Source organism: Petaurus breviceps, unplaced genomic scaffold (assembly GCF_028583685.1).
Source record: "Petaurus breviceps papuanus isolate PSGF00001 unplaced genomic scaffold, PetGlider_PUasm1.0 90683, whole genome shotgun sequence".
NCBI lineage: Eukaryota > Metazoa > Chordata > Mammalia > Diprotodontia > Petauridae > Petaurus > Petaurus breviceps.
Genome location: NW_027187308.1, coordinates 532482 through 549127, shown reverse-complemented (window position 1 = coordinate 549127; position 16646 = coordinate 532482). Strand labels below are relative to the sequence as shown.

Sequence of the window (16646 nt, the reverse complement as noted above, 5' to 3'; positions counted from 1 at the left end):
CCAGGCATGTATTCAACTTTTATTAAAAATCCTATCTACAACCTGAATATTTTTAAGAGTCTTAAGGAATTATCCATGTGAATGGAGCATTGGATCAAGAGTCAGGAAGATTGAGATTCAAACTGTACCTCAGACACTTAATAGTTGTGTGACCCTTGGAAAAGTACTTTGGTCCCTCTCGACCTCAGTTTACTTATCTATAAAATGTGGAGACTGACTGCATGACTTCTATGGTTGCTCCCAGCTCTACATCTGTAATGCTGTAATTCCCTCTGGAGCTTTTAGACTTGCTTTAAGCTATCTCTTTCCTATTGTATTTTGTTTGTGTAGGGGTCACTTCTTTTCTGACTTTTAATGTCTAGTTCAAGGAACAAAAGTCTTTGAAGCTAGTGAATTGTGCATCTCAATCATGGAAAGTGGACATATCACTTTAGCTGATGAATGTTTTTAAAATACGAAAGTCAGTTTATATTAAAGGTATGAGATCCAAACTATAATTAGGAAAATAAAGACCAACCCCTGATCACAGTGCTTGGTGTAACACATATCTTGGTATGAACCATATCTTATTTAATGTAAAAGATAAGTTGGCTTCTGTCAAGCTATCTCCTGTTGATATATTTTTATTTTGTCATTTCTTTTGGCAACAATCTTTCTTCTAGTGCATCAATAATATATCTGTAGAAGTCTTTTAAGTAATTTTACCAAAGTTTAGAGGATCACTGATGACCCTAAGGGCTGCTTGAGGCACTAGTTATATAAAATTGTTATATAACTTTGTTATAATGTGGGAGGAAGCACTTAGCTCAGTTAAAAATAGAATCGAATTTTCATCTCCTTTTGATTCACTTGGTCAGGTGATTGGTATTGGTTCACCCACAGTAAGTATGTAAATGATTTCACTTTTTCCTCATTTCCTTTCTCACCCTATGTCTTACATGGTGCAGTTAAGATCTTTAAGTATAATCAGTGAAATAAGTCTTCTATTAATTTCTTAACAATGGTTTCATGGAGTAGACACAGACCTGTATGTGCCTGTATCTGTTGAACAGATGTGTCCGTTTAGATTAGTTGACTCAGTGGTTATGTAAACTGCGGGTTTGGATAACTGGAAAGAGTAAGGCATTGTACATAATAATAGCTTCCATTTAGGTAATAGAGACATCTAAGCGATTCACAGTTAGAGGTCTGGGCCTACAGTCAGGAAGACCTAAGTTCAACTCTGGCCTCAGATACTTACTAGCTGTGTGACCCTGGGCAAGTCACTTAACCTCTGTCTTAATCTACTAGAGAAGGAAATGATGAACTTCTCCAGTATCTTTACCCAAAAAACCTATAGACAGTACTGGTATGCAATGGTCCATAGTGGGATTGAGGAGGGGGGAGTCAGACATGGTTGAATGAATAACATTTGTGGTAATTGCTACCCATTGAGGTAGGGTTTTATCTAAAGTCCTGCACAGTGCTCTCTATATATATTATCTTATTTGAGTCTCTCACAACCAATTTTAAGATAAATAGTATTATTAACTTCATTTTACAGATAAGAAAACAGTTTCACAGGAGGTGATATGTTCATGGAAATTTAGGATGCAAATTGCAGAATAGGATTTGTACCTTATGCTTAGCAAAAATACTTGACACAAAGAAGTTTTTAATAAATATTAATTGAGCTCCCCCTTTTGGGTGGGATAGTAGTTTCTTGTTATGCTGGTTTGAGTATTCTCTACCTTTTAAAAATAATCCAGTCTAGTTCAATTGAGGATAAGGTAAGAGGGAGGAGAAAAGAGTGAAAAAAAAGTTACTGACATTTTTTTTTAATTCTTTGAGAGATAAAGGCCAATCTTTACCAGCTGTCCCTTTTTAATTAAATTTCAGTTTTTCAGTCTGGGCATTTGTGTGTTGACTAGCTTAAGAGTTAGAATTTAAATACTACAAAGGGTTTTGAAGTTAATACTCCATTAAGAAACAGCTGAAGGGGTGGCCAGGTGGTGCAGTGAGTAAGAGCACTGGCCCCAGAGTTGGGATGACCTGGGATTGAATCCGGGCTCTGATACTTAGCATCACACCCAGAAATAACTGGTCATGTAACCTTGAGCAAGTTACTTAACCCTAATTGCTTAAAAAAAGAGAAAGAAACAGCTGAGAAACTAAGCATAGCATTGCTCTTTCTCCTGGAAGCTGCAGTCAGCCAGATGTAATTCTTTCATTCTCTCTGCACAGACATGAGGGAGGGGAAAGTTCTCTTCATAGAAAATAATATGTCTGAAACCTTGGATTTATCCTAAATAAAGATTTTGATTTTTCTATGATATGTCTACTTACTAGTCTTTCAGTTTCTTTGTTACATTAGAGCTCATTTACAACTTTGGGTGCTTTGAGTAGTGGCTTTTAGAATGGAAATAATTCCAAAATAAGGTGCAAATGAGTTGTGGAATATTATGCACAATGAGAAAGTTAGGACAAAAACCCAAGTGCTTCATATGTAGTTTTGTAACGTCTCGTATCTTCCTTCTTCATAATTATTCAGCCTGTCAAAAATGTTGTAAATTTGCTTTGGTACATCTTATTACTAACTTTCTTTTTAAATTTTAGGCTGACAGTATTTTATCATATTAACACCTCAAATAGTTTATTACTTTTTTTGATCTCACATGCTTTCTCAGTTTTGCTTTCATTTCCTTTTTGCATAATGTTATTATATACATAATAATACTAAATCTACTGTTTCTGATAAACTTGCTTCCTTTCTCTTCCCTTTATTTAAACAACAACAACAAACTATTCCGAACTACAGGCTCATAGAATCAAGGATCTAGAATGGGAAGGGTCTTCAGAGGTCAACTAGCATACCTCCTTTCTCCCGGCCCCCATTTTACAAATAAGGGATCTAAGACTCAGGTCTTAGTACCCACTTCACATAGTCAGTAGACTTCAGAAGTGGGATCTTATATGGCATCTTTCACTTTCTTTGGTCCATTGGAGACGAAAGAATTTTTCTCACTGCTCCTCAATTATTTTGTTTAAGCTTTGGGGGACTGAAAATGGCATTAGAGAGAGGAAAGCACACAATTATATATCATGTGCTTTTGCCATTCTAAGAATTTAAAAATGGAGATACTCTATTTTTAGTAGAGTCAGTAATGAAGCATTTCTCGAACTGACAACACTTGCCTCTATTATTTTCCCCTTGAAAAAAAAAAGGTATAATGACTATAATTTCTAAAAGGTATTAATGAAAACAAAGATGTAACAGCTCTGGCAGGAATCTGATCAAATTTATAACTTAAGTAGGTTTCTTGATTTCAGAGTTAGGTATGGATTTAAATCATTCCATTTAATTACTTTGCTTGAGAAAATAACATAAAAGCAGGTAAATTCAAATGCTATTCAGAACTATGGAAAAAGGACAACATCCAGATGGAGTGACATCATCAGTCAGTAGAGAGCTGTGATGCAGTAGATACCTGGCAGGTGGTCAAGGTGCTGTCTCGTCTGCTTTAGGCCACATAACAGTTTATATATTAAATCTAGAAAGAAAAAAAACAACCATTTAGGTAGGGAAATACAGGAAAAGAGAATAAAATGAACTTAAAGGACCAATTGTTGTTAGGTCCATATTTGTGAATAAGGTTATAGGTAATAAAAGTTCCCAAGTAGGAATTTTTTTTAATGCAGCAGACTAGAAAATAGAAGTGATCCCAAAGGAGTCTAATTTTTCGAGTTGAAGTAGCTGCTACTAATCTGATACTATACTGAACAGTGTGGTCAAAGAAAGCAGGTGGTTTTAAAAAAAATTAGATTTCTCTAGAGAAGGAGTAATTAGAGTGTCAAGCAGAGGAATTATGGTATATAGTTCACATTCTGCAAAAGGACAAATAGTGACAAAAGAAGAGGAATGAGGACTTTTTAATGTAAAATAATGTGTAAATACAAAAATTTTCAGCAATCCTTACAAAATCACAAATTTAACACATTTTACAAGGACAATAAATCAACAAGTATATACTAAATAGCTGCTATGTGCCTGAAATTGTACTAGGCAGTTGGGGACACAACTATATTAAAAGATTAACATGTGCTAGCTATGTCAATACTTTTAAAGATTTCTGAGAATTTAGGCTTTGGAGGGTTAGGGAATATTTCTTTATATATTTTTATTTTCAACATGTAGCACAGTGTCTGACACATTTTAGGCACTTTATGTTTGTAGATTGCTTGGTTTGGTTCCGTTAATTAGTATGAATATTTCCTCTATTAATGCAGATGGCAGATTTTGTATCCTTATAAAAATAATAAATATTTTTGTGCATACACCCATGGATATCAGACTTTTAAAGCAAAAAAAGAACCTTAGGGATCATCTAATCCCTTTCCCTCACTTTACAGAAGATAAAACTGAGGTCCAGAGATATTAAGAGATTCGCCCAACTAGAATTCCCCTTTCAATCAATGCTGACTGTTCTTGGCTAATATGGCAGATAGAGATAATGTGGGTCAGGGAATAGGATCCAGACTTTCCGATTTCAAGTCCATTATTCTTTACCATTTACACCTGTGGTTGAAGAGAGCAATTTGTTTTTTATCTTCAATATCTCATCTACCCCTCTAGAATAATGAATGATTAGAGAGCATCTTATGAATCAATGCATTCATGTAATTAATCAATATCGTAATACGATCAACATATTAAGGCAATTAATCAATATATTAATAAAATAATTTAAAGTACTTTTTCTGAAGAGGGCAGTGTCATCATGGAATTGTAGTCAAAGAATCTGGGTTTAAATCCTGACTCTATTATTATCTACTTGTGTCTAACCTTAGGCAAGCATTTAACCACTTTGGGACTCAGTTTCCTTATCTTTAAAATGAGCAGGTTGGACTTGTTATTTTCTAAGTTTCTTTCCTGATTTGTATTGCTCATCATACATCTCTAATAAGTTTAATATTGCTTCTTTTTAATTCTTTTGGATATGGTTTTTACAAATCTGTATATGCTTAGGCTGAAAACGTAATAATTACAAGACATTAGGGTGTGACTTTCCTGAATGATCTAATTAATTTCAACAAAATTAATTGATCACATATAGCATACAAATCCCTAGGGAACATGACTCTTTCTCTTACATAGTTTACAGTTTAATAAGGGGGATATAATATATACGCAGGTAAATATCTTACAAAGTAAAATATAATGGACATGAAGGTTAGTCAGGGGAAAAGGATTATGATAAACATGATCAGGAAGAGATCACAATAAAAGCCAGTAAAAAAGCCTTGCAAATTTGTAAACATAGTTATTATTTTTATTAGTCTTTCATTATTCACTAATAGAGTACCAAACAATATGATCTAAAGTGGCGTTATGTATATTGTCTTAGAGTCAAGAAGGCTTGGGTTCAGGTGTTCCCTGTTGTACATATTAACAGTCTGAACCTAAGCAAGTCATTTAAACTTTCAGTGTCTCAGGAAATTCTAATGATTACACATTTCAAAATGTAAAGATTGTAATCGATAATTATAAAAGATTATATTATTACATAATAATTGTAAAGACCAAAATATACATTTGTAGGGGGAATTCCCTACAACAACTAGATCACAAGTTTAGATAAGAAATCAAGTTGTCTTATCATGCTATCTTTCCTATTTATTCTATATATGACATGGTCATCCTCTATATTAGATTGAGTGTGCCTGGAGAGCTCTTGTAGTTCTACCTTTCTTTGTATCTGCAGTATGTAGTCCAGTGCCTAGCACAAATTAAGTGCTCAATAAATTTTTATTGACTGGCTTACTGACTGGTAGGAGACAGGAGGAATAAAAAGAATGTGGGGTTTTTTGAGGTTGGGGGAATAGCTATATAAGACAAAAGGATCTTCACTATTCATTTTTTTTATTTTTTAATATTATTTATTTTAAATATTCATCTCCTTTCAAAATTTTAGTTCCACATACATTCCTTCCCCAATTATTCCTCTACCACTCTTAATTCTTTCTTTAACTCTTCCAGGAATTCTTGATGGCCTTAGGTCCACTGGGCATTTTTCTTCAAGGCTTTGCATGTAGCTGTTTTCACATTGTTGTCTTCTAAATTTATGTGTTCGTTTTCCCTGCCACGAAAAGCAGCTTTTTATGGGCAAGTTCTTTTTTGTTATTGTTTGCTCATTTTCCTAGTCCATTTCTTCACTTTGAACTTATGTTAAAGTTGGGCTCTGCTCACCTGGGAATGGGAGTACCAAGCTTCAGATTTTTTTTTTTGCTATTTTCAGAACTAGTTCTGGGGGTCTACAAGTTTTCTTTGCTTTGAAGGTGATGTTGTACTAGGAGTGGTGTGGTCTCTGCTCCCTCGGTCTGTACTTTGGTCTTGACCAATGAAGGGACCCTGTTCCCTATAACTGCTGGTACTACTGCTCCTATTGGCCCTGAAACTGTGATGAGGGCCCCTGATGCCTTGTGACCAATCACAAATGCACTCTCTACCCTAGAACTATGACCAGAATTTCTTATAAGCAACAGAATTTTCAATCAGTGCCAGAAAAGGGTCCCCTGTAATCTCTGTCTGACCTGTTATCTGACTTCTTACCATCTCTGGGATGAAAGCTTCCAAAGCTATTCCTGCTGCTGCTGTTGTGCCCACCACTGGTGCTCCTGGGCTTATGTTCTTGTCCTGTGTAAACCCCTGTGTTACAGAATTCTCCTATAGACTTCCTAAGTTTTCTTAGGCTGGAAAAATGTCTCCTCTACCACTCCAAAATTTTATTTGAGACATTATTTAAAATTGTTTGGAGGGGGGATGTTGGGAGAGTTCAGCTGGATCCCAGCCTGTACACTTCCCCATCTTCACTATTCATTGAAGACATCTTCCAACAATTTCAAGATAAACAACTTCATTAACACTGTGTAGGGATGGGGGCTAGAACTGTGATTTTAAAGGCATAGAAAATTCTTGAATGAGGAAACTGTCTATTGATACAGGTCAGCACATTTTCTGCAATTTATCCTCTTAGAGCTTTACCTGGAGCACTTAGAGATTAAATGATTTTCTATTGTAGCCACATAGTCAGTATACGTCCATGGCGGTACTTGAACCAATATCTTATGGATTTTGAAGCTAGAGCTCTAAAAATGGTACTCTTTGTTGTTATTGTTCAGTTGTTTCAGTCATGTCTGACTCTTTATGACTCCGTTAGAAGGTTTTCTTGGTAGAGATACTGGAGGATTTGCCATTCCCTTCTCCAACTCATTATACAGATGAGGAAACTGAGGCAGAATTAAGTGACTTGTCCAGGGTTACACAGCTAAGTAAGTGTCTGAGGCCAGACTTAAACTCATGAAAATGAGTCTTCCTGACTTCAGGCCTGGCACTCTATCCACTGCACCACCTAGATACCCCTATAGCACACTACTCTCCACAGTTCTATATAGAACACATAATAAAACTTTTTTCCCCACATTTTTAGCCACTTGTCTTTTTGCAGTTTCATATGGTATATGCATATATATACATATATGATATAGACTATATATGTATATATGTCAACATTTTATATACTAATAAGCTTTAAAATGCAAAAAAGTGTTTATATTGTGGGTAATAAATATATATACTTGTATATGTGAGAAGAGGCATTTAGTATATAACCAGTGTGGAAGTCAGGAAAAAAAAAATGGATTCAAGTCTGACACATACTAGCTACATGGCACAGGTAAAGTCACTTAATGTTTCTTTCTTCTACATAACTTCACAGAAGATGCCTTCCTGCATTAGCAAAGGAAGATTCCTCACTTGTGAATATGTTATAACAATTAGATTAAATAGGTCTAGTCCTGTAGTGCCAACAAATATTCACAGCACTGATGGCAATTATGAATATGCTGGTGTAACTCTGAATCACAAACTGTAACAGATTCTCCATATATAAGATGGAAGGAAAACATTTATCAGAAAGCAGAAAGCCAAATGCCAGCACCAGAAAACCGAATTCATCATAGCAACAACGAAATCTATGCACAATAACACTGAAGAGAGCAACACCATCCCAAAACCTTCCCACAAACACTCACCAGATGCAAAAACCAGATTGCATCCTCTTTCCTCTTTCTGTTGTAACTGCTCTGACTCCCAGCTTCTTCTCAGCTTTGCTCCAACCTTCATGTACCACCCATTGAGCAAACTCCTCCCACCACAGGTTCCATGTGATTACATTCATCCTATTAAGGGGCAGGGAAGATCTTCAAATTCCCATTCCCATTCCAAGTCCCTATCTCTATAGATGTACATCTATATGTTGTATGTTTATAAATATGTGTATTTCTGTACATATGTATGTATGTATGTATAGAGAGAGAGAGAAAGGGAGACAGAAAGACAGAGACAGACATATTATCTGAGCAAAGAAGAAAAGTGACACAGAAGAATCAGAAAGGTAGAAGGGGAACCAAAGTGATAACATTGTCAGAGGCGCCAAGATACAAAATATAATAAAGAAGCTCTTCCTCTTTGACAGTTACCATATCAAGAGTAGTTTCAATATAGTGAAGAAGAGGGAAACCAGATTGCAAAACATCAGGGAGGGAAAGAAGTAGATGTGAATAAAATATTAAAATAGTTATAACCATGAAAGTTGGGGCGGGAAAGAAATAGCATAGTTAACCAGAAGGGACAAGAGGAATCAGGTGATGTTTTCCTTACAATTAGAGAGACCTAAACATAGATATAGAGACAGGGATAGGGGGAAAATTTTATAATTCTATAGAATGGCTCTGCAATTAGGTGAAAGAGGAGAATTTGAGATCACAAAATTAAAAAGTGTTAAGGAAGAGGTGTCTTATTTTCTCTTTGACATTTTCAGAAAGGAATAGGTAATAGATTCAAATGAAGGTGGGGAATTGGAGGGAGCTGAAATGAGAAAAGTGGTAGTTGGAGGAACTTGCAAATGAAGGACTTAATTTTCTCCATGAAGCAGGTCAGTTCTAAAGGAGGAAGAGGAACTCTGGGTTTTAAGAACATTTCATATGGATTAAGGGGCTAGGGAGTCAATAAGGTAGAAGTAGTAATATTTCTTTGCAGCAGTTTACTCAGAGTTGTTGTATAAAAGCAAAAATTTATCATGTGCCAAGTCAGTTCCCTTCTAGAAGAAAAATATGACAGGAAATGCTAAGGAAATTTACAATGAAAGTCACTTTCAAATCAGCAACTTGCAAGCCAAGTAATGCCAATAATAGTAGGAATATGGATACATTCAGTAAGCTGTTATTTTAAAACAAGAAACAAACACGGGGAAATTAGGAGATCACATAATGAGATTTAAAGGGAGAAAACATTACAGCTTGTTTAAAGATAGAAATGACTTTAAAAGCAAAGCCTTTTATATTTATAGGATCAAATGGGGTATGGGTCATAGCATCCCAAGTCCAGCATGTCACAAGGAATAGTATCTTAAATTCTATAGATGGGCCTAGTCCATAGAGTGTGTTTGGAGCTAACACAAGTGAGCATGTCCTGATTCAGACAGTTCCAGTGTAGGGTCACCCTCATGTTAGAAATTCTGACAAAGGATAAACAGTGTATTATAGTGGAAAACTGACCACAGGCAAGTAATTTAATCTCTGTTTAAGCCTCAATTTTCTTATCTATCAAATGGGAGTAATTATACCTGTTGTTCTTATCTCAAATAAAGATCAAATGTAACAATATATGTAAAATGAGTTGCAAACCATAAAGACCTATGTAAATGTCACCTTTTCTTACTATAAAAATATTTTTTCCTTTTATTGAAAATTGATTACTTCTGTTAGAACCAGGCCTGCTTTAGAGTTACATGGGCATGTGTCCTTGGATGCTGAAAAGGTAAGGTCCATGTTGAAACTGAAAATTACCCATGAATACTTTGCATTAGGCATGAAGCACTAGCAGCAATCCTGTCTTAGAGCACCATTTCACTTTCCTTTTCTACAGGAGTCAATGTACTTTATGGACATTGATTAATGAATTAAACCTGCTGATTTTTTTTTTTTGCTTCACAGCTGAGATGCTTTGTAGCCTTGGGCAAAAGTGTGTGTTCCTCTAAACCACAAGTGTTAAATGGGAAAAATAATGTTTCTCTTCCTCATAGGGGGGCTGTAGTAATTATTTAATGTTGGAAACCTGCTGAAAATTATTATTATGCTACAGACTTGAATTTCTTTGGGGTATGAAGGGCAGGATATTAAGTAGTCATAATATAGAACAGCTTCTCAAACAGCCTGAGTCCGAGCCACTGCTAATTATGAAATTATGCCAGATGAACTTCCTTTGTTCTCTCACCACTTCCCTAACAGTCAGTGGGATGTGGAGTGATCAAGTGGGGAAAAAGCACTAATGGACAGAAAGAGCAAATGCCTTAATTTCTCTGGGGAAATGATACACAGTTTACTCACTATATACAGCTACTGTCCAAAAAACCCTCAAACTGTTAAGGCTTATAACTACCACTTTTCCTACAACTGTGTTGAAGATAAAGCAGCCACCTCATTTTTTTAGAGTAGAGTAATATGTACTTATTTTTCATGTAATTTAATTTACTACAAATTCCTTCAGTTTAGAAATAAAAATGGTAGTTGACTCCTGCTGTATTTTGAAAGATGATGGAAAAAAACCTGACATTTTAAAAAGTAGGCTATTCCTACATTCTCATTTTATGGAGAATGAATAAAGTTATTCAGTAGGGTAATAAGTATTAAAACTATTTATTGTAAATAGTATATTATGTCATTCTTTGTTCCTTGGGATATGGAATTTTGATTTGTCAGGCAGCAGAATATCTGATTTATTTTCCTCTTGGCTTAGGCAACAATACCCACTATTACAAGTCAATGTTGGCCTTGACTGTGGAGTTTCATTTGTGTATTAATTTCTTTAGTGGAAGGACAAACATGGATAATGATATGATAAAGACATTAGAGTTCATCAGTTACTGCAGAACCTGGCAATACTGAATGAATTTTTAACTGCAGACTTTATTAAATCACATTTAGCAGGACTGGGTGAGTTTTTTGTTGTGTTTTGTTTTTTGGTTTATTGTCTATTTATTCAGCATTCTTTTGTTGCCCCGGGGGTAAAACTCAACACATCATCAGGTATACTTATGACTTATTACAGTTTGCTTGTATCTAATTCTCTGCCAGGACTGTGCCTCTTTCACTGCAGAAGAAATATCTTTATTAAGTCAGTAGCAGCTAGACCACTTTAGCCAGTATCGCAGTTTTTCCCTCGCATTTTATTAGTCACTGATATAACTGTCTTCAGCATCCTCAGTCTGCATATTAATGTGACTTTAAAATGCCCGTTCAGCACTCAATGTGTGTTATCTCAACTGAAAAAAAAAAACCCACAACTTCAATGTTTAAAGCTTTTAATTGAAGAGGAATGTCATGATTCCACCAATTTTAATGGAAGTCTTTAGGCAGTAGTTAAAAGGGTACCATACCTTTACATAAAAAATGATACAGTTATTAAAGGTTTTCTGGCTTACAGTCTTTCTCTCCACTGCCAACTTCTGCCCTTTTACATTTATATTTATGCTTCCTCAAAATATCCCAACTTCCCAGTTCTTTAGGCTTCTCAGTACCCGTGACCTGCTCCTTACTTCCACCTCAGCCATGCAGAGAGATAGCTATGGGCTTGTTCTTTCCATCACCCCCAAATGTTCTTCTTGCAGCTTCATGAACGTGTTCCTTTTTGTGATCATAAATTTTTATCATTCAATCTTTCTCTATGCCTTATGACCCTTTACACTATTTTTTTATCCTCACAATGACCTCTATTCTCTGTCGCTCCCCTCCCCTTCTTTGTCACTGAATGAATTGTCTTAGCTCATTTCAACTCTACACTCTCCCTTTCCTCTTTGTCCTGTCACTAATCATCCTTTGACAAAACCTAACTATGGATTATTCCCAACATCTACCTCCCTTCCTCTTTTTCATGTAATTCTGAAGAGAGCTGGAGAAAACATGAATTTACACTGATTAGGACTACTGAAAATTTATGTTATCTAATATCAGCTTGGCCCTCACTACAGCAAGGAAATCATTCTACTCCTCCCTCATCAACTTGCTATCTGTCTCTCTGTGGAGGCTAGCAGCTGTGCCAAACCTTTTTACTTCTCAAGACTTTCATAGGAACCCTGTCCCCCACCTTCTGAGCTAAAGACCTCATTTCATAATCCACTGAAAATAGTAAGGCTATTCACCAAGAGTTTCCTTTTCTCCTCTCGTCATTTCACATCACTCAGACATCTTTCCCTTCATTTTAGTCTCTAATAATGAGGTGGCCTTTTTTGGCCAAGGTCAGCTCTTTTACTTTAAGTCTTGATCCCATCCTCTTCCTTTTCTAACAGAATAGCCCCACTAACATCACCACTATCTCTCTAATCCTCATCCTCTCTTTATCAACTAATTCGTTTCCTGTTGTCAAGTAAAAACTCCCTAGTTGATTGTACCATCCCCACTAGCTATGTTCCTATATCTCTTTTCCATTTCCAAGAATATTCCTGCTGATAGTAACCCAATCATTGTACACTATCAATAAAAAGGATTTCAGGAGTGTCTCATGGCTCTGTTTTGAAAAAGTTATGTTCTTTAACCTTCAAGTTATACTTGGTATATTAAATTATCTCAAAAATCCAGTATCTCATTACTGAATCTTATCGTTCCAAATTATTGGGGAACTACCTGGAGGCAAAGACATAAAGAGTCAGTTGTGGTGTATTAGAGTTCTGGATTTAAAGTCAGGAAGACTTGGGTTCAGATTGTGCCTAATTATGTGACCCTGAACAAATCATTTAACATCTCTGGGCCTCAGTTTCCTTGTCTGCAAATTGAAGGGGCTGGAGTCTATCAAGCCTCTGGTCCCTTATATCTTTGAATCTTTGATCTTATATTTTGGTTTCTCCTTTCTTTTCCCTTTGTTTAGAAATAACTTATGCAAAAAAAGTTAGAGTATAACCATGTATACTATAAAATCCTCCCGCTAAAGATATTTTCTTGTTTACTTTGGTTTAATCAACTATTCAAAGAATTGTGCCATCTTACTGACTCTTCTAAAAGTTTGTGATTAGAAAAAGGTAATTTGAGTTTGCTAGCTGTCATTTTTAAACATTTCACTTAAAGAAATAATAGCTGAACTCATAGTCAGGAAGACAAGTTCAGGACCTATCTCTGCTACACGTTGGCTATGTGAAAATGGGCAAGTCACTTAACTTCTCAATGCCTCAGGGAACTCTAAAGGCTCTACCTTATAGATAATATAGACGAGCTGTAGACATTTGGTATACTCTGCTGAAATCATGGTTCTGATCAACAACAACAAAATTAAGCAAATTACACTAGAAAATATATAATTATTCCTATAGAATTACAGAGGAAAAATAAGTGCAAAAGATTAATAGGGTAAAGCATTTGAATGAATTCTGATTAGCTCTAAGTTTAAATTTTAAATGCATCATGCAATACCTTATATTAAGAAGGTTGAAATTAAATCGCCACTAACATACAAATGATGTAAAACCTGTCTGACTAATATTACATTTTGAATGTCAGATTAGTGCAGCAGTGTGGTTGTTCAGTGGTTTCTGGAGAGTCTCTATGTCAGTCATTGGAATCTAGGGCCTTTTTTGATTAGGTTGTGGTTGGAGCCATTGATTTAGCTGATTGCTGGGCCATGACTTGAGCAATTCTTGGGAAATGGTAAAGGTTCCATTTCCTGTGCTATTATGTGGAGGCTCTGTCTTGTTGAATAAGGTCCAATTTGAATATATTTGCTATTATTTTACCCCTTCATTGGAGGCCTCTGTTCTTAGAAATGGTAGTGGATAAAACTAGAAAGGCTCCTGGACTAGGAAGGATCAATTCCTGAATTGTTAAGGGTTCTATCCAAACTTTTATATCAACTTGGGTATTAAAAATCTTTGTAATTTAAAGCAAAACCTTTATCCCCCACTGTTTAGAAAAGCTTCTAATCTATATTCAAAGTATGCAGAATTAATTTTAGCAAGATGTTAATATGAGAGGCACTTAGGTGCAGAGGATAGAAAGCTGGGCTCAAAGCCAGGAAAACCTGGGTTCAAGTGTCCTACCTCTGACACTTACTGTCTGTTTAATCCTCTAGGCAGTTTTCTCTGATTGTTAGTTGCAGAGAGGGTAGATGGTAGAGGGAGTTTCCTTACCCAGGAGCTCTCTATATCAATCAAATCACAGATCTATTCCCTATTCCCAAAGTGTTAATATCCCCAATGACTAGTATCCTTCACAGATAGTGTTGAGTTTGGATAAAATCTGGCAAAATTCCTTGAAGGATTTAAGAATACCAAAAGTTTTATTGAAAACAAGACCCAATCCCTGGACCCCACTACATGGATAACAATGATTGCTTATATCTTTTTAGTCACTTTTAGAATTACCAGGGGATAAGGGAAAGCACATAACAGCTGGCAAACAAGGTTCAAGAAAATGTGTCATTGTGTGTTCTTGAGAGCGGTTTCCTCAGGGAACTCACTTTGTCCTTGGATGGAATTATTAATATAGTCCTAACTCTGAGTTTTATTGCAAGTTGTGAATTAACTTGGGCTTTTTTTCTGACTGTACAAAATATGACCTAAGAGAGAATAAAGAGCTTTAGAATCACCAGATTATGAACACTGAGTTTTTCCACTTTTTCTTTTTAAGATTGTTTCTCACTTTTGACTAAATAAAACCAAGCTTCTACAAAATACACCAGTCACTATCAGAGAGGTCATAGACGTTCTCTTTCCCTCCCTGTTGCCACAGGGGAGTTTCATTCTTTTCTCTATTTCATGCCCATTACTGCAGGCCCAACTGTTCTCTAGGGATCACCCCCAACCCTTGCCCCATTTTCTCACACATCACTCTAGTGGAGGGTCTATGGGGTCTAAGAAGGTGATGAAAAAGAAAAAAAAACAAAAGATTCCACTTCTAACCCACACTTTCATCCCCCATAACTTAAATCAAAGTCTTTTCAGATCTAAAACTGTGATCTTATAATCTCCTGCAAAAGGAAGGAGGAAAAAGCAAGGGGGAGGGGAAGTAAGAGGAAAGGAAGAATGGCAGATAAAAATACCTTTCCAATAAATGCATTATTCCTTTCCCCCCAGAACTAGGTCTTAGACTTATCTTCAGTAGCTTTAAAAAGAAAGGAAAGAGTGAGAGGAAGAGGGGACAATAACCTTTGAGAAAGGACCCTTGCCACAGTCCTCCCCACTCTAGTACCATTTTTCTTGCCAAAGGTGATCTGGGGAAGGAAGAAGGAAAGGGGAAAAAATCAAAGAAAGGAGAGGAACAAGAGAGAAAATAGAGGCTAAATTGAATTTTGTTGAAGTGTTTCCTTTACCCCATCTGTTCACCCTCCAAACCTCCATTCCAACTTGTTTTCCCCTTGAAATACTGTTCCACTCCTCACCTGAGATCTATGATCTCAGTCCTTCAATCTCTTTCATCTGTTTCTTATGTCCATACTACTCCTCAGCCCCTTGCATCCTCCTGGTTCTAATTAAACTCTTTTCTTACCTCTAAACACCTTTTCACATCTTGTCCCCTAAGGGACACATAGTTTTAGGTTCCAGGTTATTTCTCTACAGATCTGGAGCTAGGGTATTCTGCCCAGGACAGAGAATGGAAGGGAAACAACCACTGACATTTAGAACATGCTTTGGATTTTGAAAGATAAATTCTGAAGTCATTTTTCCCATAAAAATGTTCTTATAAAAGATGATTAGGTTTCATAATACAAGCCAACTATAGATATAGCATGGAATAAATGAGCTTTTGTGGGCTTACCTGGGGATCTAACCACTAAGTTTCCCCAACAAATTACTTACAAATGACCTTTTAAAGAATGCCACCCCTCCCTTTTTTTTTTTTTAAAGCAATCGGGGTTAAGTAACTTGCTCAAGGTTACACGGCCAGGTGTTTCTGGGTGGGTGCTAAGTGTCTGAGCCCGGGATTCGATCTCCAGGTCTTCTCAACACTGGAGCCGGTGCTTTTACTTGCTGTGCTACCTGGCCGCCCCTAAAGAATGCCCCTTTAGTAATTTTGGTACAACCTGCAATATAAATCCAAAATAAAGAGAGGTAGAAAGTAATGTAAGTTAATGTTTTCTTAATTTAAAAGCTGATTGGAGATACATGGGGTGTTATGTTACCATATGTTACAATTCAAAACACCAAAATTAAGCATTAAGATCCCTTGAAAGGAGTGGTTTTATCTCCTCGGGAACTCAGTTGCTTATGTCAGTTATAAACCCATGATAGAGCAAATACTGTAGAATATAGGCTTTCATTGGAAACATCAGTTCTTTGACATAGAAATTCCTTAAGATAATGGGGGAAAGGGGAGCAGGAGCATCTACAACTATAAATGTTTTTTTTTAAAGGGGCTTTGCTTCTTTAACTCATTTGTTAATGGACTAAGAATATAATTTACATCACTCGGTATTTTTATAAGCAATACAAAATGGATGCATAGAAGACAGACTCCATAACAAAATGTTACATTTACCTATATTTTCTTATTTCTGCATTTTCAGTTGTCCAGTAGTGACTTCAGTTTTGTTTCTCTGTGCAGAATGCACAGAATTACTCCACTAG

At 36.1% G+C, this 16646-nt stretch overlaps 1 protein-coding gene and 1 long non-coding RNA gene across 6 annotated transcripts in view; one reads left to right on the top strand and one right to left on the bottom strand.

Moving 5' to 3' along the window:
* ALCAM (activated leukocyte cell adhesion molecule) overlaps positions 1 to 16646 on the top strand; it is a 252179-nt gene that overhangs the window by 62041 nt on the left and 173492 nt on the right. The gene's annotated exons all lie outside the window — the stretch shown is intronic.
* Positions 1 to 16646, bottom strand: part of LOC138144012 (uncharacterized) — a 152479-nt gene that overhangs the window by 25677 nt on the left and 110156 nt on the right. Inside the window, exon 5 of the long non-coding RNA XR_011163844.1 lies at positions 1 to 16646. This exon is cut by the window's left edge and continues 25677 nt beyond it. This is a non-coding gene — a long non-coding RNA (uncharacterized lncRNA).